This window comes from Hemicordylus capensis, chromosome 2 (assembly GCF_027244095.1).
Source record: "Hemicordylus capensis ecotype Gifberg chromosome 2, rHemCap1.1.pri, whole genome shotgun sequence".
Taxonomy (NCBI): Eukaryota; Metazoa; Chordata; class Lepidosauria; order Squamata; family Cordylidae; genus Hemicordylus; species Hemicordylus capensis.
Genome location: NC_069658.1, coordinates 304,073,488 through 304,097,293, shown reverse-complemented (window position 1 = coordinate 304,097,293; position 23,806 = coordinate 304,073,488). Strand labels below are relative to the sequence as shown.

At 46.2% G+C, this 23,806-nt stretch overlaps 1 long non-coding RNA gene across 3 annotated transcripts in view; it reads right to left on the bottom strand.

Moving 5' to 3' along the window:
* Positions 1–6,088: 6,088 nt before the first annotated feature.
* Positions 6,089–23,806, bottom strand: part of LOC128344503 (uncharacterized) — a 46,741-nt gene continuing 29,023 nt past the window's right edge. For all 3 annotated transcript variants that reach the window (XR_008315892.1, XR_008315891.1, XR_008315890.1), the window contains 2 exons: positions 17,018–17,182; positions 6,089–6,792 (listed from right to left, as the gene is read on the bottom strand). This is a non-coding gene — a long non-coding RNA (uncharacterized LOC128344503). The remainder of the gene's footprint in view (positions 6,793–17,017; positions 17,183–23,806) is intronic.

The window sequence follows — 23,806 nt, the reverse complement described above, 5'->3', positions numbered from 1 at the left end:
GAACAGTTGGAAATCCTAGGCCTGCCTCAGTGAAAGCACTTTAGAACAACAATGCACTGTGACTCTCCCCACAACTATTGAGAAGTTGCCCCACTTGCTTTTAGTCCATTGTCAGTCCATTGACACAGTACAGGATGTTGCATAGCCACTGTGAGAAATTCCTGTTACACTGCCTGAGCCTGTTACACAGCAGTGCACAATGTGCACATTTTCTTTTTTCTTTTTACATTTATATCCCATTTTTCCTCTGAGGAGCCCAGAGTGGTGTTCATGCTTATCTTTATCCTCACAACAGCCCTGTAAAGTAAGTTAGGCTGAGAGATACATGACTGGCCCAGAGTCACCCAGTGAGTTTCATGGTTGAATGGGGATTCGAACTCGGGTCTTCTTGGTCCTAGTCTCCAACACTCTAACCACTACACATTGAAACCAAGGGACTTAAGCACAGCTAACACTGCACAAGATCTGGCTGTATCCACGCTTTAAGTTACTGTGAAGGCTAATAGATCTACTATGTGTCAGAGACCCGCTTCCCCAAGATCCCAGCTGATCCAGACAGACTCACACACCAGGAGACCGACTGAGAGGATGAGGACCAGAGGTGGGAGGGCAGGAAGACATTCCACCAGAAGACCCTGAACCTGCCTTGATGCCATCCCTGAGGAAGACCCACTTCTAGGGCACCCCAGGATCTGCCAGACCCTACCCTACCTGATGCTTCACAGAGTCCCCTTGTAGTACCCCTGGAGGAGAATGAGGAGCTACCCACCCCCCTCAACTGCATCCTCCCAGCCATACCCCAGCTGCTGATTTCCCCAGCACATCCTAGATTCAGGAGCCCCCTGGCTACCCCCAGGACTTGCTGGGACCCCGCCCAGGGTTCCTAACTCACTGTTGTGAACAAGCTCACAAAATGATTGCCTAGCTGCCAGGAACCTGGAGCCTAGTAGGTCTCCTTGAGAGGAGATCAAAAGCAGGACTCCTTGGGAGTAAACTTTGTTTGCAACTCCAGGAAAGAGGCAGGGCCCTTTTCAAAGATATAAGACACCACTTCTTCCTCTGCTCAGGAAACCTCCCAGTTCCTGCCTTGCCTGTTACAGACTTGTCCTTGTTGTGGTTAGTGGTGTGCAAGGGACCGGTGCCTGCTAGTTCAAAGGTGGGGGGCATATCTTTAAGGATGGGGGAGGGTGATCTTACCCCTCCCGTTGCATTTCCCCTGCTTTTTTAAAACGGGGCGGCGGCATACCTCCTTGATGCTCCAGTGCCTCCTCGGACCAGAAACGCCCTGTGCGTGATGTACACATATGTGTGACACGCCCGCACATACAACATGCGCACATGCATAGGGCACTTCCGGCCACTTCCAGTCCAAGGAGGCACGGAGGCGGCAAGGAGGTGCCCTGCTGCCCTGCTGGACCATTTTAGAAGACAGCGCCAGCAGGGAAAACGTGGCAGGAGGGTTAAGAGCACCCTCCCCCATCCTTAAAGATATCCCCCCCCACCTTTGAACTAGCCAAACTGCCAGACATTCAAACCAGTTCAGAGGCCCCCAAAAGGGCCTCCAAACCGGTTCGTGCACATCCCTAGCTGTGATCCCCTGCTTCTGTGCAGCAAACCTGGCCTCTACTCATCGGCTACCACAGATCTAACACCAGGATGGTGGTGCCAGTGGAGGGCCTGCCTGCTCTGCCCTGCCTCAGCCCCAGACTGTTGCCCAGTAAGCCTTCCACAACTGGTACATGACAGCTTGTAGCCAGCCTTGCCCTCCTGTGGAGGACTTAATCCCAGTCAACCAGGCCCTAGAGGCCCAAGTGGACCAGTTAGCAGCTGAACTGTGGGCTCTCAAACAAGCCACAGCTGCAGGTCCTGTGACCTCCCTCCTTCACTGGACCCTCGAGGAAGTACCCTGTGGGTATACGTGAGACGTTTGATCTTGGAATGTACCCTGTCTTCCTGGGGCAATGTAAGCTATACTTGGAGTTAAGGACTAAAGATTTTCCTAATGACCAAACAAGTGTTTGCTTCATGTTGCGTCTGCTAAAAAGGTCTGGCAGCCAAATGGGCTACCTTAATGTTGAGAGATGACCTGCTGTTGGGGAACCTACAAGCTTTCATCTGACATCTGAACCTGGCATTTGCAGAATCAGAAGATACGGCAGCTGTGTCAAGGGCAAGAGTCAGTGGCTTCTTATGTAACTGAATTTTGACTGCTGGCAGAAGACCTCACCTGAAATGAGCCAGGCCACATGGACCAGTTCCAGACGGGCCTGGCTGATGGAATCTTAGATGAGCTGGTCCAGGTAGAGCGACCTACAACCCTTGCTGACTTAATTACTCTGTGCTTATGCAGTGATGGGTAGCTTGAAGGCAGTTGTACAGACACACCCATGGGGAAAACCTGCCCCAGTGGTTCTATCAGCATACACTTGGCCCCCTGAGGGGCTTGTAATACACCAACCCAATGAAGAACTCATGCATCTTGGAAGAGCATGTCCCTGACTCATCCCTGGGGAGAAGGAAAGGTGACAAGGTAACCTCTGTCAGTTTTGTGGAAAACCTAGGCATTATGCCTGAGAATGCCCCCTGAAACCTTCAACCTCCCAGATAGGAAAGCTGCCTCCCTAGGTACGTTAAGCCTACTGTGCTTGAAGATGGCTGCAGGGCCTGCACACCACACCATCGGAATTGACCTACACCTGGTAGCCCCACTTACCCTCCACCTCCCAAATGGACAGACCCTGGAGACCTATGATCTGGTCAACTCCAGGACAACCAGCACATTAATGGACCATAAGTTTGCACTTGTCCATGGGATTCTGTGCCAACTGAAGGGGATCCCAATCAGCACTGAGGCCATTGACTGTAATGCTTTGGTATCTGGGCCTGTTGTGGAAGAAGCCTTTGCACCTGAAATGTTCATTGGTCCACACCGATCATGTTTTGTTCATACTGATGAGCCGATCAGGGTAGTGCAGGTTCATGAAATCATAATCATCAGGCCAAGGGTCAAAGCTGGAGAGCAGTCTGTAGGATAAGGCAAGCTCAAGGTCACATGTGTAAAGGTCAGTACCGGTAGGCAATCCAATAGGTGGGCAAGAAGCCTAGTCAGACAAGCAGTGGGTCAGTAATCGGGTGGTATACAGGAGGAAGCAAAGATGGTCGAGCAATTAGTAAGTTAGGAATCAGAGTCAAGGCAAGAACTCATTAGCAAGTAGGAAGGCTTTACAATGAAGTTGCTTCAGAAACTGCTCTGCTCCTTCAAGATGGAGCTCTTAAATAGGCCTGCTCCAGGATCCCTCTTGTAGGGGCTGCAGTCATTTAAAGGAGCAAAATCAACTGAATTATATAATTTAGGGGAAATAGCTCCTTGCCATCAAGGAGATCTTTAAGGTCTGGAGAAACCATCTGGAGGGATCCCAACACCCTATCCTTGTCAAAACTGATCACAGGAAATTGGAATATCTTCAGACAGTCTGAAAACTAAATCAATATCAAATCTGTTGGTCTTTATTCCACCCCCCCACCCCGCTAGATTCCAGTTCAAAGTACAATACATACATAGTTGACAGAACTGAAGAGCCGATACACTTTCCTGCAAGCCCAAGTACCTCACATGTGAAAGGGAGGACCACCCAACTACTCTGGTACAACCAGAAAATTTTTTAGGGGCTGTAACTACTAGCTTGCTTGTGGAACAACTCTGGACCCTGCAACAGGGAGACACATTTGCACAGACCCAGTTGAAGAATCTACACTACCTAGAGATGCACATATTGAGTGATATATAAATATGATAAATTAAGGCCATTCATGCCACTCTCCTGGAACAGCCCAAACAATCCTACAAATCTGCAGCAGATGAACACTACCAGGAGGGCCCTGAGCTATGTGTAGCTGGAAAAGTATCGCTATCCACAAAGCACCTCCATGGTCCCCAGCCGACCTGGAAGCAAGAAGTTGAATGTGGATGAGTTGGGATTCTGAACCCACTTATATTTGATTCTTCTGCTCAACAGAATGCTAGTCTTTAACCTATGTCAACATCAAGGTTGTCTGATGTGTAAACAGCCGCTGACTTTTTAAAGGTTTAACAATCCACATGATGGGGAGAGGCATAGATGACAATCTTTCACTCTCTGCAATAGTCAACATGGTTTATGTTGTTTTCCCTAGATGTGGGTGATTATAGCTGGCAAAAATCAGACCAATTAAGAATAGCAAAACCGAGAAGTAAGATTAGGAAGGAATGAAATCTAGGAAGCTCATTTGGTGCATAGTTCTAGAAACACAAGTGGTTGGAAAGTTTTTCAATGCTCTGTTACAAAAAAAAAAATCAGTTACAAAAGTATATTGATTTGGATTTCTACTTCTTCAGTTTGAAGTTCAGTGTTCTAGTATAAGTCTATAATAGTAATATATTAATTGGTTTATCATTTGTATATATTACAATTATTTATGGGAAGGAAGAACCCACACCTTTTGGGGCCACTTCAGTGAACAACACAACTGAATGTAAAGAAATACATTTCTTGACAAGTTAATTTGAATTTAATTTGAAGAATATTCCACGAATACAGCCATTTGTGTTGTGCTAAAATGTGGGCGAAGAAGCAGGACTGTACTCTGCTTTCTGATCCAGCCAATATCTATATGAAATTACACGGAGGTGAGGTATGTAATGTAGAGGGATAAACCAGCCACCCCTAGCAACATCGTTCAGAAATGTGCCTCAGAAACCCCAACATAGGTGTTAAAATGTTTCATTTCAAGACAGTGCAGCAAATCTCCGTACTTCTTCAGCTGCTACTGCTGCCGCATGCAAAGCTGGTGTGACTTCCCTATTGGGGAAATGTCAGGCCAGGCACGGTAGGCGCTTGTTTTGCGGCCAGTATAAGACACTTGCTACTTCCATTGTGGCTGTGATGGTCATTTCTTGTCTGGTTATGACTGAAGTCCATTCAGGTGAAGTTCATTCACATGACCTAAGCTTCCCCAGCCGGAGGAGGGTTGGAGGCAAGGCAGGAGCTGTCTTGCCTTCCCCCACACAATGTAAGCTGCTACGGATGTGCATGGAAGTGACTGACCCAGTTTGGTTCAAGTCCGGACTGGACTCAAACCCAACCTAGCCAGTTCGGTGCGGCACCCCCCCACCCCCGGCTCGGTTTGGTCCGGGGAGGGTTTGTGGACATTTTTTTTTAAAATACTTTTTTACCTTATCCCCATTGAGGGAGTTCCTGGAGGCAATGCGGGGGGTGGAGGGAGGTCAACAGAGGTTCCCCTACTCCCTGCCAGCTCTCTTTATGGCTCCTTCCGGCTGGTTTGGCCACTCTTCGGCCAGTTTTTGGCCTTCTCCCCTCGGTGTGGCAGCCATTTTGGAGGCTGCGCACCTGTGCAACTGGCCTCTGTGTGGCCCGGGCCACGCAGAGGCCAACTGCGCAGGCGCACAGCCTCCAAAATGGCCTCTGCACTGAGGGAAGAAAGCCAAAAAAGAGAGCCGGTGGTGGGGAGGGGGAACCTCTGTGGAAACCCCCCCACCCGCCACCTCCAGGAACTCCCCCGAGGGGGATAAGGTTTTTTTAAAAACTTAATTAAAAAAAACACACACAACCTTTGCGAATCCCCCAAACAGTCGGGCGGTGTTCGGTCTGGGGTTGGAGTGAACAGGGGATGGTTCGGTTTGACCCCGAACCTTCAAACCAAACAGGTTTGATGTTGAACTTCTCAAATGTTGAACCTGTTTGCACATCTCTAACCAGCACTGCGTGCCCACATGACCAGCGTGCAGCGGCTCCAAGAGAGGTGAGGGAGCAGGGGAAATTGGGCTGCAGCCTCCCAGATCCCACAATGTTTTGTATGAGGAGCACAGTTCATTGGGGGATTTTCCCACAAGCTGGATACTTTGCTCTGTGTCTGCTTGGGTTATAGGGAGCTTGAGCAGACCTACTACTGGGTTCTCAGGTAGAAGGGTGCACTTGTGCCCTATTACCTGGGTAATAGCCTGAGGGAAAACCTTGGGCTACCTGGTTGGGCAGTGTCAGGATTAGGAGCTCACTCCTGATACCTTTGGCTGTCCTTGAAGAATAAAGAGTGGTTTATACAATTTTATTTGTTCCATTGCTGCCATGGATTGAATGAAAGAAAAACAGAGGAGAAATGTTTTCTATAAATACAGATTCATTTTGCAGCAACTCCTTCTCCCTTCATACATAAAAAATCATGAGTTTACAGTAATGATACTTTGTGGACTCTTTGTAGAAAGATGTAAAGGCAGGGCCACAATCTAGGACTAAGTGCATAGTCAATCTGCCTGCGAGCCTGCCTGAGCTCCTGCACCTGTTTCCTCTTCAGTCTGCCTCCTCGTGTTGAACTATGTTTTTACAGCAGAATCATGTACAGCATGTTTACTTCAAAGTAATTCACACTGTCTTCAGTGGGGCTTACTCCCCACTGGGCTGGAGCCTTAATCTCAGAGGAGTTTGTAAACAGTTTGTGTGAGAGATGCTAAAGAGGAAAAGAAAGAGCCAGACATGCTTGTGCAATTAGAGGTGTGCATTACTGTACACTTCATATTACTGGTCTGTGAGAAAGTTTGCCAGATTGCAATCCAGAGATCACTCCTTCTTTAACAATGGATATGTTGTGGGGAAAGGTGCCGATTCCTCTTCCATCTGTTCTTTACCCTTCTTCCTCCTCCAAATGCTGAAGCAAGCTGGACTTCAGTTTTGCTCCACAACAGTTGGGGCGGTGATGACCCATGATGCATATTTCCATAGCAATTCTCCTGAGGGATATCTGATTAAGGAAATATAGGAATCACTCAAATAGCCCAACCTTAAATTTTAAGGTTTTTCTACATAATCAGAAAAAATGAGCTTCTACCACATTTTAGCCTGGGTGTGGCACCACAGATATGTGCTGCCATGAAATAACTGCATGCTGAAATACTGTAGGAAAACTAGCATGTGAGAAGATTTTCCCTTCATGTTCTCTCTAGTTACATATAGAGCAAGTGCCAACACTGGGTATAAGAATGGCTAGTGGACCAAGCTGGAAAGCATGTGTGCAGAGAGCAATGAGCTTGCTCAAAATTTGGTGTGTTGTGCATAGGTCCAATCTGGCATGACAGTTGCTGAATGTCCCAGATCTCGGCTACACCTTGAGAACAGCTCGTGAATTATTTGACCCCATTGAAATCTTGGCAGGTGCTCGGTTCATTTTTTGTTCATAGATCTGGTCACTACCAGTAGTTAAAGTGTATATAGTACTTAAGGCATATATGGAGAATCCTGGGTTCTATACATGGCTTTGATCATTTTCAGCATAAAAAGCTTATGTTGTGTGTGGATCCGAGAAGATTGCCTGTAAGTCTTTTTATTGGGCTAACTGGGCCTCTCACAACGTCATTTCATTAGATCAATGGGTATCTTCCAAAGTTGTTTTTAAATCCTTTGACACTTTGAGAGCTGAGTCTGATATGCCTTCAAATTCCAGATGGCAGTTTATCCAGCTAAGACATTTATTGTTTGTTGTCATGGTCATTTATTGTCATGTCATGGTCCTGATGCAATTGCAGCTTCTGAAATTCCATCTTTATCAGTAGATTTGGAACATTTATTAGATATACCTAAGCCTGTAACCTCACTCTATCAGAAATAGTTTTGATAAGATTGATATCTATTATATTCAAGATCTTTGGAATAATGACCTTGAATACCCTGTTCTATTAAATCAATAGGTGGGTTGCATTGAAAGCAATGAAACATGCATTTTTAGATCTTAAAATGTGGCTAATACATCAAACTTTCTTTCCATGTCTATTGGACACCTCAGAGAATGTTTAATAAGGGATGGTTGCAGACTGCTATGTGTTGGTGGAGGTGTAATTTGTACGAGGGTACTCTTATACATATGTTATAGTCTTGTCTGGTTATCTCACCATTTTGATTTAAAATTCAAAAGGTAGTCAATATGATATTGCATTTAACATTGTCCATTATGGATGTTCATGTTTTGTTGAGATATATCCCCAGCATATGTAATTTAGCACTACATCAAGAACTGTGGATTTTTCGTACTTAGGGTGTTGCCAAAAGGATTATAATATGACACTGGAAGGACAAATTTACTCTTGAATTACAATTTTGGATTACTGATATGTGTTCTTTGTCTGCATTTGAACTGGTTTTTTTGTGTTTTTTTTGTCAAGGTAAAGAAGAAGAATTCTTAGCGATTTGGTCAAACTTCAATGAACTGTTTATGCTTTCAAACATAAGTCAAATATCCTTGAAGGTAGGTTACTTAAATCCCTTCTTTTCCTCTCTGACATTGGTTGTATCCTATTATGTTAAGCTGTGCTAAGGATTTCCCCCCCTCCTTTTTAAAAATACATGCATTATCATCCTTGATTATGTCTAGGTACTGTAAACTTATTGCAATAAAGGGAGGGGGGAAGACAGTCAGTGAGTGACTCAATTGTGCAAGTAATACTTTTTAAACAGCTGACTGGAGTGTGTTCATTCTTCCACAAGTCAGGGCTATGTACCCATGAACAAGAAGTGGTTGCTGATGACAACATGAATTTGATGCCAAGGGTTTTTGAGGTTCAATGGACTGAATTCCCCTCCGGTCTTAATGCAGTTCCAACATCCTGAAATGCAGTTGTTTGTTCTGGAGAACTCAAGAGAAAAGTCAGCAAAAGGGTTACTTCACTTCCTCGCAACCTCTGAGAACACCGAGTTGCTAGTTTTCCTGGCTGACTATCACTGTAGTCTACTGATATCTGCAGAACTTTAAATCAGACTTGGTGACTATCTTAGCTGCATCTAGACTTACATCTAATGTGAAAAAGAAATGGGTCAAATTGAAAAAGTCCCTGCTGCTTGGAGGCCGAGTTGCAAGGCTACAAGAGGAGAGAGAATGCTCCATTGATTGTGATCAGGGGTGTGGGGACAATGGAGCCGGGGGGGGATGACAGTCCCTCAGTGGCTAGGGCCTGGGTCAGGGGTTGCCAAGGCGACCAGGGACCCCCTTGTCCCCTCCTGCACCCAGCCAGTAAATGAAGCACTCACCGGCTGAGAGTGTGAGGTATGTCCCTTATGCTGGTTGGGCTCCCCCCCCCAGCCACTTAATGGCACAGTGGGGAAATGACTTGACTAGCAAGCCAGAGGTTGCCTGTTCGAATCCCCGCTGGTATGTTTCCCAGACTGTGGGAAAGTCCTATATCCGGCAGCAGCGATATAGGAAGATGGGGAAAGGCATCATCTCATACTGCACAGGAGCAGGCAATGGTAAACCCCTCCTGTATTCTACCAAAAGAAAACCACAGGGTTCTGTGGTTGCCAGGAGTTGACATTGACTTGATGGCACTCTTTACTTAGAAGAGAGCTGGTCTTGTGGTAGCAAGCATGACTTGTCCCCTTAGCTAAGCAGGATCTGCCCTGGTTGCATATGAATGGGAGACTTAATGTGCGAGCACTGTAAGATTCTCCCCTTAGGGGATGGAGCTGCTCTGGGAAAAGTAGAAGGTTCCAAGTTCCCTCCCTGGCATCTAGGGTCATATCTAGGGTGGGGAAGGCAGGGCACGTGCCCCAGACACCACTTGAAGGGGGGGGGCATTTCTTAAAATTTTAAAAAAATTGAAAAATGGCCACCGAAAACAAAATGGCCATCACAGGTGCTCAAATGGCCTCTGCAAGGCCCTAGGTGGCCATTTTGTTTCCAGCGGCCTGTGTGTGTGTGTGTGTGTGTGTGTGTGTGTGTGTGTGTGTGTGTGTATAGTCACCACATGTGCTCAGATGGTCCCTGTGAGGCCCTAGGCCTCGCCAGGCCTCACAGAGGCCATTTGAGCATGCATTGCAGCCTCCAACATGGCCACCACGCCGATCTTTTCAGGCCTGAATAGGCCCCAAAATCAGCCCAGGGTGGGACTGTGGCGGTGAATTAAGAGGCCAGCAGGGGGAGGGGGAATGGTGAGTTTGTCTTTGAATCAGTGTGAAATCCTTAGTATTAAGGCCCACTGGGAGTTTCAGAAAGAAAGTTAAAATGAGAGCAAGAGAGCAAGAAATACTAGAATATATTCCAAGCAGTGACACAGTTTACTCTGCATATCCTTTAATTATTTTCAGAGTATCTGGGAAAAGTCAAATTCTCCATTTATTTTAAAAACTTATGTAATAATGATGCTACAATGCATAGTAGAGAATTAGACAGGCACTTCTGTTTAGTTTTCCAAGTACACCTCCACATAGTATATGGGTATTTCATGAGCCCCAGCATACTGAAATTTGTGGTTTTCCAGCATATTTTGGTCTGGCTACGTCCACTGCTAAATAATTTTTGAAATATTAAAAGATTTAACGAGCTTGACTTGTATTTTTCAGCTGATATTATGGTAAAGTTATCTGAAAGATGGGTGTCAGATGTTTGGACAGGGGGTGCAATTTCAGTGCTTGCCCTAGGCACTATTTTCCCTAGATACGCCTCTGCTGGCATCTCCAAGAAAGGGCTGAGAGAGATTCCTGCCTTGGAGAAGTTGCTGCCAGTCTGTGTAGACAATACTGAGCTAGATGGGCCTATGGTCTGACTCAGTATATGGCAGCTTCCTATATTCCCCTCCACCCAGCCAGCGTTTCAGTGAAACACTGACTGGGGAGGAGAGGGGCATGTCTCATGCTGGTCTGAATGGACCCTCTCCTGGGCAATAACCATGCCCCCTGCATCTGACGCCAGATGCAGGGGGTGTGGCCAATACCGGGGATGGGTCCAGACAGCCCCTACAGTTTCCCCCATCAGCGGTTTGTCGAATCACTGACTGGGAGCTCCTTTCCTTGCCTCCACATGGAGGCAAGGAAAGGAACTCCTAGTCAGCAATTCAACAAACAGCTGACTGGAATCTCTACAGGGGCTACTTGGCCCTGCCCCCAGTATTGGCCCTGCCCTCTGCATCTGACGAACAATTAAAAATCAAAAGGGGTGGGGGAGCCAGCAGCAGGACTTTATCCTCTGGCCACACGTAAGCTCCCTAAGCCATCCTTGTACATATGCCGATATTTACATCCTACGCCATCCTTGTATATACGGGATCCTAGGCCAGCAGTGCTCCACTGGGTCAATAAGTGATCCTTTTGAGTTCCTGGAAGGCCAAAAGGCAAGAAGCAGCCTTATTTTCATGGGTGTCTTTCTTAAAGTTAATTCTAAAAGCCAACTTTTGGCATTTGAACTTCACACGTCTGAGGACAAGGCCAGGGGAAACTTCAATCCCAAGAGGAAAGCCAGGTCATTTTGAGGACTAAAGTACAACAACAACAACAGCAAAATTGTTTGTGTTGCAACATGTTTTGTGAATAAAAGCATTCTTCCCTTTGGCTACCAGTTCAGAATGGCACAACTGACCATTACAAATGCACAAATCTGGCTTAGAACTGCATGTTTTGTGCAAAAAAAAAGAAAAAAAGAAAAAAACCTGAAAAGGGGGAGGGGGAAGAGAAAAGATGAGGCATCATGGAAAATACCCAAAGTCTTAAGATGGAGTGCAAAAGATGTTATGCAGCCTTAATTAGATTATGCTTAATTGGGTTATGCGCCATGCTAGGTGCAAAACAGATTTCAGGCCGCACCAAGGGCTAATGGGACAAAGAAACACCAATGCCCCTTTCCCTGTTATTTCTAACTGTTAGCTTTTATTATTTTTAAATGGGGCACTGTTGTGAGTGTGTGTCTTTGTCTTTGCTCCAGTGTCCTTGCTGTGAGTTGAGATTTGTTTTGTACCCAGCACAAGCTAACCTAGGAGTAAGCCCCTTTGCACACAATAGGACTTCTGAGTAAGTGTAGAATAAGATGCTACTGTAAGTCTTGCCTACTCCATCTTAACACACTAGCTAACTGCAGACATTGTGTCTTTCCCATCATTTACCGCTTGTTCTCTTCCCCTTCCCACCCACCACTTTCTTTGCAACATTGAGCCTGAAGAAGAGTTCTAGGGGACTCAAAAGCTTGCTCACTGCATTGTGACATTTCAGTTGATCCTAAAAATGCTGTATTGTTGTGCTATGGCTTATGGGTACATTCCATACAACAATTGCAGCACTAACAAAAAATGTGATGGAAGGAAACCGAGGCGGATTTAGCCACAGACCTTGAGGACCAGGACTGGGGCCTCTGAATGATCGGGGAGACTCCCAGAGCCCTGCCCGCTGCTGCCCCATATCAATATCTGCCATCTTCATCACCAGTGGGTGCGGGTGAGCGGTGTGTGGAGCAGGCCTCCCCCCAATGGTGGCAGCCTGTCTGGCGGGCACGCCTGCGCACTGTAAATATGGAATGTCTCATGCTGGTGATGTCACGGCATACATTCCATATACACACTATGCAGGTGTGCCTGCTGGACAGGCCATTGTGAAGGGGGAAGCCCGCTCCGCTCACCCCCACCCCCTGGTGGTGAAAATGGCAAATATTGGCATGGGGCAGCGGCGGGGCTCTGAGGAGCCCCCTGACCATTTGGAGACCCCCTCCCCAGAGACAGGAGCAGTGGCAGAGCAGCAGCAGCAGAATTTTTTTTTTAAATTAAGTTGGGCCTCAAGGTGGGAGTGGGGTGGGCTCCAAAGTCCTTCAGGTCCAAGCTCCTTTTGGACCTAGGTGCACCCCTGGAAGGAAATATTACACTTTGGACTCCAGGAAGATGCAAGATTTTTGCAACAGAAACATAACCCTTAGGCTATATAGCTGGATCTTGCACAACAAATTGAGTAACAAATGAGTGTGCTAAAATGAAAAGCCAACAAATAAATGTTGGGAGTGGGTCCAACTGATTGCTGTGCTTAAATTTGGAAGGGCTGACTGGAATTGCTGAAGCAATGTCTTTGGGCTCCTGTTTCCTTTGTTGTGAATAGGAAAATTCCATTTTAAGAAAATAGTTTAGTTGCTTGTTGGTATTTGTAGCCAGGCTAAACCTGAACTAATCACAGGGAGAAAACATCCCACAGCTGGAGAGGAGGAAGGCAGCTTAAACATGTAGCTTTGATTGGCCAGTCTGAACCCTTCTGCTTCTTGAACCATTTCAGCCAGCTAAAATGGAACAAATGGAACACTTCCTCTCCCCATGCCCCGCCCCACTTTTATGGATTATGAAGAGGAGCAGGGCTCAAAAGAACATTGTGTATGTTCTTGTGCAAGAACTAGAAAATAGCATTTGTGGGTTGTTGTTTTTAAATGGAAGTGAGCTTCTCTGAAATATCTCTCTCTTGCTGGAAAACTAAGAAGGCAGATCCAATAGAATCAGGGCAGCATCCAGATTAGTTAGACATGTTTGTTTTGACTAACTTAAGTCCTATTAATTTCAATAAGACTTAGTAATGACTGGGCTGGTTCACACAATCATCAAAAGGAGAGTAAAAGCTGAGCAACCCACATATTAATGCTTGTGTGAATTCACAAAAATCCTTCCAGTACAGATTTCTCAAACTAGGGTAAGACAGATTCTCTACCCTGCTCTTAACTAAGGTAGGAGGAAAAGAGAGCTTTCCTACCTTGCTCTTCTGTTTATATGAACCATTCGTCTTTTTTTTTTTTTAAACTCTGGAAACAATAGAGAGCTGTATCTACAGGGGCTGTAGACCATGGAAGTGCCACTCTGCAAAGCACACTCTATGTGCTGCAACAAGGGTGGGAGCTCTCCTGTCCTCCAGCCAACCCCAACCCCACATGGTTATGTGAACAGGCTTATTCTGGATGTTACCCAGATAATCCTATGTGTTTGTGTAACGTGTATTCCAAGGACCCGTTAAAATAATGTTAAGAAACACCAGGTTTGCGCCTGTGCCATCTTAATTTGTAAAATGAGCCCCTGGGTTTAGAGGGAGGAGCCAGAGTGTCACGGAACCCGGAAGACCACTCCCACAGGAATTACATGTGCCACCCGGTATCAGGTTCGTTACCAGCAGAGGAAAGTCAATTAAGCAGGCAACGGGTAGCAAGAGTCAAACTAGATTTATTCTTTGCAAAGAAGGTGTCCTGTTTGACTAGGCCAAGAACAGGAGACAGTGTGGTGCATTTGCAACAAGTCTTCTATAGCCAGAAACAGATGCATAACATGTCAATCAAACAACCCAGTCCCATTGGGTACATATAAGCCTGTAGATTTGAACCAGTCAGCAAGAGCAGATTCTACAGTTACTTTACTCGCTTCCCCTCCCATCAGATTCAAGTTAGGTCCACCCTCAGTACTTTCCCACTTCACCCTTAGCATTGCAGCAGCCATTTTATGTACATTCTTTATCAAGGGATGACTTTACATGAGGCAAGGTGAGGCAGTTGCCCCAAGCAGCAGATTACTGGGGCACCAGCAGGGTGGCAAGATGCCTTGCTACTGTCATTTCCAAGCAGCTCTTTGAGACCAAGCTGACCCTGGCAAGCTTTGCAAGGAGTGCCTCTACTTACACGCTTTGCAAAGCTTGCAAGAAGCACAAGGAGAGACAAAGGTGCACCTAGGTAATTTCAAGGTCTGGCTCAAATGGCATCATGGGGGCCACCTTGTTAAGGGGCCTGGGGCAGACATGAGGGCATGTATGCTGCAGCTGCTGCTAGGAAATCTTTGTATATGCTCAATGGCTCTCTCATCCTTGATATTTGTTCATGCCTTGTCTCTTACTGTGTGTCCAAGCTGGAGAATCACCTGATTAACCCATCCCCATCAACAGTAATGCATATGACTTCAAAGCTCCTTTTAAATATATGACAGGAAAAAATGATGGAAAAATACATTTTTACAAGAAGCTGAAGGTTAGTACCCCTCACACATAAGATCGGCCAGCTTTAAAAACATCATAAACTTTGCAAGTCTTGCCTCGTTCATGTCACTGAGGAGGGAATTGGAAGCTGCTGGCAACTGTTGCTCCTCTCTGTGCCACTTTCAAAGCTTGCAAAGGTCAGTGCTGAAAGGGAGATGCTCACCAGGGCACCACCACAGTATCTTGGGCTACCCCAACTCCACGCCCGAAGGAGTTTCAGATGTCTAGCAATTGCAGATCCTGCAGGCCAGGCCATTACCTGCACTGATTCTAGGAGTGAGAAGTACATGTTGGTGTAGTTTAAAGGTAATGTGTGCTGTCGAATTTATTTCAACTCCTGGTGCCCACAGAGCCTTGTGGTTTTCTTTGGTAGAATACAGGAGGGGTTTACCATTGCCTCCTCCCAGGCAGTATGAGATGAAGCCTTTCAGCATCTTCCTATATCACTGCTGCCTGATGTAGTACCAGCGGGGATTCGAACCGGCAACCTCCTGCTTCTTAGTCAAGCATTTCCCAGTACAGAAAGCAAAAAAAGTTGCAAGCTACTGCCAACAGCAGAAAAATTCCATACTGCTCATGGGGTTTGGGGAAAACTGTTCATGTTCTCTGAAAACACCCTTTTACTCAAAAAGTTTTTTGGCCTTCAAAAATTTAGCACAGCCCTGGTCAAATATGTTTGTCCCATGCTTCCACCATTCTTAAGCATGCCCAGGTGGTTTACACAATTTAGGAAACCTCCTACAGTGAAACTGACCAGAACAAAAGTGGACATAGGTAAAGAGGAGGAGATCAGAGACAGCTGAGCCTAAGGAGTGGGCAGCTCTGTGTTTTTAAGCTGTGAGCCTTTGGCAGGTGCATTGTGCAAAACTATAACCTGGCAAGAGCCCTTGGGAAGAGAGTAGAGTTCAAATCACATGCTTTAATTGAAATATGCTCTGCACAATCACTATTCTTTGATACACAACTAAGCTACAGTATGCTGACTGCAGTTATTAACATGCCTGTGGAAAGTGCCCCGCATGAGAGGAAGAGGCAGGGCACCTAGGTTCAATTCTTCATAGCCCAGCAAAGAATTTGTGATATTATTAAACTTCCTATAAGGGTTAGAAGTCCACTCCATATTTTACAGGCGTTCTAATGCACCAGAAACTGAAGCACATTTCCCTGGGCCAAGTGCCTAATAATTTCAAAGATTCCTGTTGATCAATCCCATTTCTGGAGCCACAAAAATGAAAACAAGTGGTTGCTGGGACTGTCAATTGTCTACTGTCCAGGAGGTTAAAGGTTATTGTGAATTTCCATGTTCATTTATCTGAATATATGAAAGCATATAAATTGCATGTTAACTGTAGGAAACTGCATTAAAAAACCCATGAAGAATCAAATCTACCTTCAAGGATGTGAAGACAAATCTGTAGGCCGGCCCCAAACTTGGCTTTATGATATAACTGAACTATATTTAGTTCAGTTCACCTCTAGGGCTAGAAGTTTCTTCTGAATTAAGTGCAGGCAAGAGTACACAATCCATTTAGTACACAATCCACAATCCACACACCCCTCACTAAACTACACCAGCCACCTTAAGTGGCGCAGCGGGGAAATGCTTGACTAACAAGCAGGGCAAATGTTAGCTGTGAGATTCCTAGAGGAAGGTCACTACCATGTTAACTGAGCACGAAGTGCTCCCCTATGCATTCTTTTAATAAGAGAGTCTATGATCAGTACTGGATATTCCTCTCTTGTCTGCTTTCACAGTGTATGCTGTGCCATTACACTCTGTTCCCATGTGATTCCCACTCCCCCCATGTTGGGATCATGCAGGAGTCAGGAGTGAAAATCCCAAGGTTTCCAGTGCAAGCACACGTGTCATGAGAGAAGAAGTGGGATTCCAAGGGCCATATTTGCAGAGAGAGCTTCAGGGTGACCTCGTATCTAGTACACACACTTGCAGTCTGGAATAAATATTTACAGGAGGAAGTTCTTGCCCCTGTCAGGTACGTCACTGGCCTTGACAATGACAGCCAAGTTTGATCTTCGGATGTTATATCACTAGGGAAACTATCTATCTAAATAAATGAATCCAAACAAGCAGGACAATTTTAGTTCACTCCTACAGATCTTTCTGCCAGTGCAGTAAATTCTGTGCATGTGTCGTTAGTCCAGTGCCTTGGTTCTAAAGACCAAGCACAAGAAAATACTCATAGAAATGAGGAGCCATAACTTGTTTCTGTTACCTTTTCCTGTAGAGACTTGACTTTTAAATGGAAACCCAAATAAACTATAAATAGTTTACATGTTGAACTGCTCCCCCTCGTCAGCTGCACACCAATTTCCAGCCACGTCACTGGACTGCCACATTTCCAGCACATTCCACTTGCTATGTTATTCCTTCCTGTAGGCTGTAAAAGAGCACACTTTACTTATTCATCCATTTGTTACCGGTACATGAGAGAGTCACAGTTTGGTAGCACAAAAACAGAATTACAGCTCCATCTGGAACTAATTTGGGGGGAAACCTCTGAAGCAAGTTGTACCAGCACTAGTCCCAGGCACATGAGCAGAGGCGTTCTTACCCCCAGACCTTGGAGCCCTGGTCCTAGGCCTGCAAGGTCCGGGGGGGGGGGGCTCCAAATGGCCAGGGGAGCCCTCCTGCAGCCACCCTGTGCCAGCTCTGCTGCTGCCCCACTGTGACAAACCTCCATCCTCCCCATAATTTCAGCCACCATGTGTGTAGTCGAAGGGTGGTGGCTGGGTGTGTGTGTGTGAGCCGAGCAGGCCCTTCCTCACCCCGTGGCAGACAGAGCAACCGCTGGGCCTGTCCATTTGGCCCAGTGGCTCTTGATAACTGTGAGGCACTCCAGCACGCCTGCACAGTTGAAATAGATCAGGCCAAGTGGACAGGCCGAACGGTCGCTCTGTCTGCTGCCACCACACGGGGTGGGAGGCCTGCTCAGCTCAACCCCTGGCCACCACCCATCGGCTGTGCACATGGTAGCTTAAATTATGGGGGGGGCTGGAGGTTTCATGGGGTGGGGTATCTTTAGGAGCCCCCCAAAAACAGGTTTGGGGGGCTTTGTGGGGGGGCTTGTGGCAGGGGCAGTCTGAGTGCCCCGATTACCTAGATGTGACCCTGCAAATGAGACAACCACCATAGGGCTGGGTTGGGGCACTGCCTGGAGGATGGGAGTCTCCTGGGAGCCCTATGCATGCTATTCAGCAAATGTGCTTGTAAAAGATCTAATAGGAATTCTGTTGGATTTGGATCATTTAAAAGATTAAAAATGTATTGAATTTGCCCGGTTGTTATTTGAGTCATGAATAATGATTTCACATTGTTGCTTTAAACATGAACCCCCAAAGTTTAGGCTCCAGTCCTATGCATATTTACTTGGGAGTGAACTCAACGGAACTTACTTCTGAGTAGACATGCTTAGGATTGCACTGTTAAGTGCAATCACTCAAAGCTGAGTTTCAAAAGTGCAATTTGGAAAAAACAATCAAAACAATATTTCTGAATGTGCATAGTTTTGTTTCAGGTCTAATGAGCTGCATACTTCTTCTTGTGCTGCATTTAGAAGGCATCTTGATGATAGCCATGTGGTTTCTGAGTGCCCCTTCATCTGATGAAATAAGCTGCTGCCTATGAAAGCTCATGCTTCAATAAAACATTGGCCCCATTCCCACACAACAGGAAACTGGAGTTGAAGGGGCTAGAGGTTGCCAAACCTGTACGTCCAAATGCATGAAACTCTGGTCCCGCATTGAGAGCACCCGAGGTTTTGCTCTCCAAACTCCAAGTTGAACCCTCGGGTTGCAGTGAGTTTCGCCACTCCTACATGAGGTTAACAGCCACCTGCAGAACGTCCAAATGTGGACCTGCAGGCTGGGCTGTCTGAAACTGGAGTTGAAAGAGGAAGCACCTCCCTCTCTCCAGCTGTGATTAGCTGTCTGGGTTGCCCTTCATGCAATGAGGAAGCCCACACAGCCAGTTTCCCCCTCCTTTCCGCAGACTCCCTGGCTGAAGAGAGCCTCCCCTCCATTACATCCGAATGCAGATAGAGGGGGATGGGGAACAGACCCACGGTTCTGCATTATGTGCGAATGCCATAGTGTCTACGATGCCACTGTGCTTTTTTTTGCCTTCTTCTCTTTCCCTTTGGCACTGAAACACCAGCAGCACATTTTGCAGCATATCTGACCAAGTGCCCCACTGGTACTAGACAATGTAGTAGCCAGCTTGTCTGTAGTAGTAGGGACTCTGTAGGCTTGAGTCCATCAGATGCAAGTAGACTGTAGCCTACATGAGCCCATGCCACAATAAATGTGTTGATATTGAACACTATTACTACTATTATTTCGAATATTTATGTACTGTACTGCTTTTTGCACTGAAGATAATCAACTGATATGGAATAGACCGATGTGAAATATGTGACAAAGATCGTATTTATGAAATTGACAAAGCCGCCTGGCCAAATGTAGACAATCAAGACACAAACATTAAATAACTGAATTCAACATAGAACTGATGGTGGTCATCACAGAGCATGTCACTTGCTTTTTCCTGTATTAAGGACTTATGACTTATACGAAAAACATCTTGGACTCTGCCTGGGTACCTATATATACCATTTATCGGTGTTTCATATTGTTGTTGTTCTGTAGACTTTTTTGTATTGTATGCTGCATTTCTATGTTGAATTCAGTTATTTAATGTTTGTGTCTTGATTGTCTACATTTGGCCAGGCGGCTTTGTCAATTTCATAAATACGATCTTTGTCACATATTTCACATCAGTCTATTCCATATCAGTTGATTGTCTTCAGTGTGTTGAGAGCTAGTTCATTTTTTTTTTGTTCACGGGTTGTTTGTTTTTTTTGCTCTTCTTTCTTTAATTCCATGAACCCCATTTTTTCTCTGTACTGCTTTTCAGCAACAACAAAATTCTCAAAACAGTTTACGTAGCAAAAGAAATGAGACATTGGCTCCCATACAGGGCAGTCCACTGTGGATCCAACAATATGCATGCATGCTGCTGCGATCTACTCAAAAGCATGTACACATTGGTTGTGGAGGCAGGGCTGACTGTGCACAGTGTCATCACTGTTCTGGCACTACTCCTATCGGGAATGAAGCTTTGCTTTAGTAGACATGGAGGAGCCCTGCCTCCACAACCAGGGCAGGTTAGGGATGTGCATGGAACTGGCGATGGCCGGCTTGATGACAGAAAGGGGGGTTTACCTTTAAGGAGCAGGGAGGGTGCTCCCCTTGCCGCCATGTTTTCCCCACCTGCGCTGTGTTTAAAAACAGTCCCACGGGGTGGCAGTGTACCTCCTTGCCACCCTGGTGCACGTCAGGCACTGGGCACTTCCGGTCCAACATGCATCGGGGTGGCAAGGAGGTACGCTGCCACCCTGGGACTGTTTTTAAACACAGCGCTCATGGGGGAAACATGGCGGGAGGGGGGAGAGCACCCTCTCTGCTCCTTAAAGGTACCCCCCATCGAACTTCCTGAACCACCGGACCTTCAAACAGGTTCAGAGGTCTGTAAAAAGGGCCTCCGAATTGGTTCATGCACATCCCTAGCACAGCCGTCCTTTTGAGTAGATCACAGCAGCATGCCCCCCCCAACTGAATTGATCCCATTGAATTCAATGGGGCTTACTCCCAGGTTAAGTGTGTATAGGATTGCTGCCACTGCTCGACCCCGAAAAAGTCCTGTGAATGTCCATGGCAGCGTGCGTGCATGCATATCGCTTGGATCTACTGTATGTGAGCCATGCTTCCCTGCCCCAAAGGAGCTCACGGTCTGAAACACAGGAGTGTGCACATGCACACACACACACACACACGTCACCAACAACAGGATACTGGGTTGGGCTGAATAGGGGCAGTTGTTCTCCCCCTGCTTTTAAAGGTGCATTTGATAGAAGCAGGCCATAAGACTTTTTATCATTTTTGTTACAACAACCGAATGTAGTACATCTTGATTTTTCTGGGTAAGGATCATGAGTTATCAGGCACACGATGTCCAGCATACACAAGGGGAGCCAGGCAGGTGTGTTCTTGCTGCTACCATATTTATTCTACACAGTTTGCTTGACATGTGAACAGGACTTAAGACAAAGACAAATGAAAATGATGGGGGAAATTGCATCTCACTTATGTGTGGTAGGGAAGCTTCTCTCCACAGGGCAATGTTTAAAAGGATACATCTGTGAACCTCATGGCACAAAATCACAGTATTTAGTATATCTCACTGAAGTGGGAACAGGTGCGGAGAGCAAGGGCGCTTACTAGCATTTTGTCAATGGATTGTGAGGCTGTCAGAAGTGAGTGCTAGAAAACTACATGCCAAGGATTAAGAAGGGTGACTTCTGAAAATGGATGATCCTGTGGAGCCCAAATAACAACATTTTTATCAGTGTGACTCTGTTCTGAAAAGCTAAGGGACAGCCAGTGTTGGTTTGTGTCTTCTGCTGACTTGATCTGGAGCCTTTGGGGAAGAATGACTTTGAGTGAGGTTTTGCAAGGCTACTTGTGTCTTGCTGCTGCATCGTCCTGCTCCTCCTCCTGTTGCACAATTTAAAAAGCAACTGGGCTTCTTCCAGCATCACAAATCTGGCAAGTATGAGGATGGCACAGGCAGTGCCAATGTACAGAAGAAACATATCTGTGGACAACATAACACTCAGATGCAGAGGAGCACCTAGGTAATTTTGGAGCCTGTACCTTAAGTTGCACAGCAGGGAAATGCTTGACTAACAAGCAGAAGGTTGCTGATTCAAATCCCCGCTGGTACTATATTGGGCAGCAGCGATATAGGAAGATGCTGAAAGGCATCATCTCATACTGCGCGGGAGCAGGCAATGGTAACCCCCTCCTGAATTCTACCAAAAGAAAACCATTGGGCTCTGTGGGTGTCAGGAGTCAAAATCGACTTGATGGCACACTTTTCCTTTACCTAGAGCGCCACCCCCAGCTGCAGGATAAGAATCATCCCCTCTACACACACACACACAGTGACACATGCAGTATTTCTAACATGTGGGTTCTTCCAGTTCACAAACAGCAACTGAACTCACAAGAATGTAAGGATTTAAAACAAGTCTTTGTGCAAATATGCATTAGCAGAAACATTTCCAACATGTAACAACATATTCCCACCCCACATGTTTCTTTTCCTACTCCTCCTCTGTCCCTAAAAGAGCTAATATTTAAGCAACAGAATTTGCAAAAATGTAAAGATGTAAAACAAGACTCTTTATGCAGATATGTATTAGCAGAAACATTTCGATATGTAACTTAACATATCCCCATCCCACATATTTCTTTCCCCAGGAACCTCCAGTTCTGCTTCTGTCTCAAAGTTTTAAAGGAGTTCTTCCTGTGCATCATCTGCACAGCAGCTTTCCATGTTTCTAGTTGTGCGGTTTTGGGTAGAAACTAACAAATTCCCTTTTTGACCATTCACCAACCTAATGGAACATTAGTGCACATGTAAAAAGCACAAAACAACCCCTCATGGATTCACACAGTGTTCTTGAGCACGCAAAACCCACTGGAAGGAAGATATTAGTGTATGCATAAAAAACACAACACAACCCCCGTAGTTGCACACACATGGCTGGAGTGGAGAGCAATAGCAGAAGCAAAGCAAATGGTCCTTTGAAGTGGACAAGAGGAGGACTCTCAAGTCACTGCCAGCATGGAGGTGCAGCAAGGAAGCCGCAGCAGTGGGGCTGTGTCACACTTATGCACTGGGCAGCAGTGCACTCCCCACACTGCCCCTTTGAAGCTCAGCCCTGTGACTGAGAGCAGCTTGGCTGCCCGTGAGCAGGAGAATTTTAGCTTCCCATTGGCCCCGCCAGGTAGGAAGGCAGGCAGAGAGGGAGATGCGCATGCGCACAGCACTCTGCTTCAGCCAGCCTGCCCCCACCCACCAAACATCTGGTCATTGGGTTGAGGGAGGAGCGTGGCCTGGCTGTGTGTGAGGCTGGGGCAGCTTCCCATGATGCAGAAGTGGCCGTGTGCCGGATCAGGATGCAATCTTCAAATTGTCACCAGGCCTGTGCGAGGAGGAGGAATCCCGGGCGCTGGCGGGCTGCAGGTCCACTGATAGGGCTGCCCACCCAGCACAGTTGTGCACTCGCTTATCCAGCCAGCACAGCGCAAGCCAGTAGTGGTGCGGTGCAGCCACCCCTGGCCCCCAGCGACATTTTTGAAAGAATTTGGGCAGCCCCCAAGGGGGTGTGGGGGACTGGACTTCCGCCTGGAAGTCCGGTCCAAAGGGCCCCTCTGCTTAGATGTTGTTGCTCCTTTTCTGGTTCTTGTTTTTCTGCATTAGCTTTCTGCAGTAGATCCTGCAGAGAGCGTTACTATAGGTTTTCCATTTCCTGGCATGAGGATGGGTAAAGGAGGACCAATGTTCCCTATAACAAGGATTCCCATATGTATGACTTCCACCATCCCCCAGGTGCAATAGCTTTTGGCTGGGGATTATGGCAGTTATAATCAATAACATCTGATAATCCTTATTACAGGGAACACTGGTGGGGAGTCGTCGTGTAGCACTGCACGTGTGTTTTAATGAATTTTTGTTGTGAATTGCCATGAATTCATTTATGGTGGCATACAAATCTTTTAAATAAGGAAATCTTTTAAATCTTTTAAATCTTTCAAATAAGTAAATCTTTTACCTCCCAGCGACGTGAGTTTTAGGCGGTATAAAAATAGGTTAAATAAATAAATAAATAAATAAATAAATAAATAATAAAGGGAGGCTTGGCTACAATAATAGTTAGGGGGCACCCACATGGCAGCTTTCTACACTACTGGTGTGGCAAGACAGCACATAAACAAGGGCATGGAAGTGTCCTTGGAAAAATACACCCTTTTCTCCCTAGGGCATCTCAGTCCTAAAAGCTGGAAACCAACCATGCAGACGCCATATCCTGCAGCTATGTGGGCTGAGGACCAAAAGCAGCTTCAATCTGAAATGAAACAACAGGAAAACTCCAGCA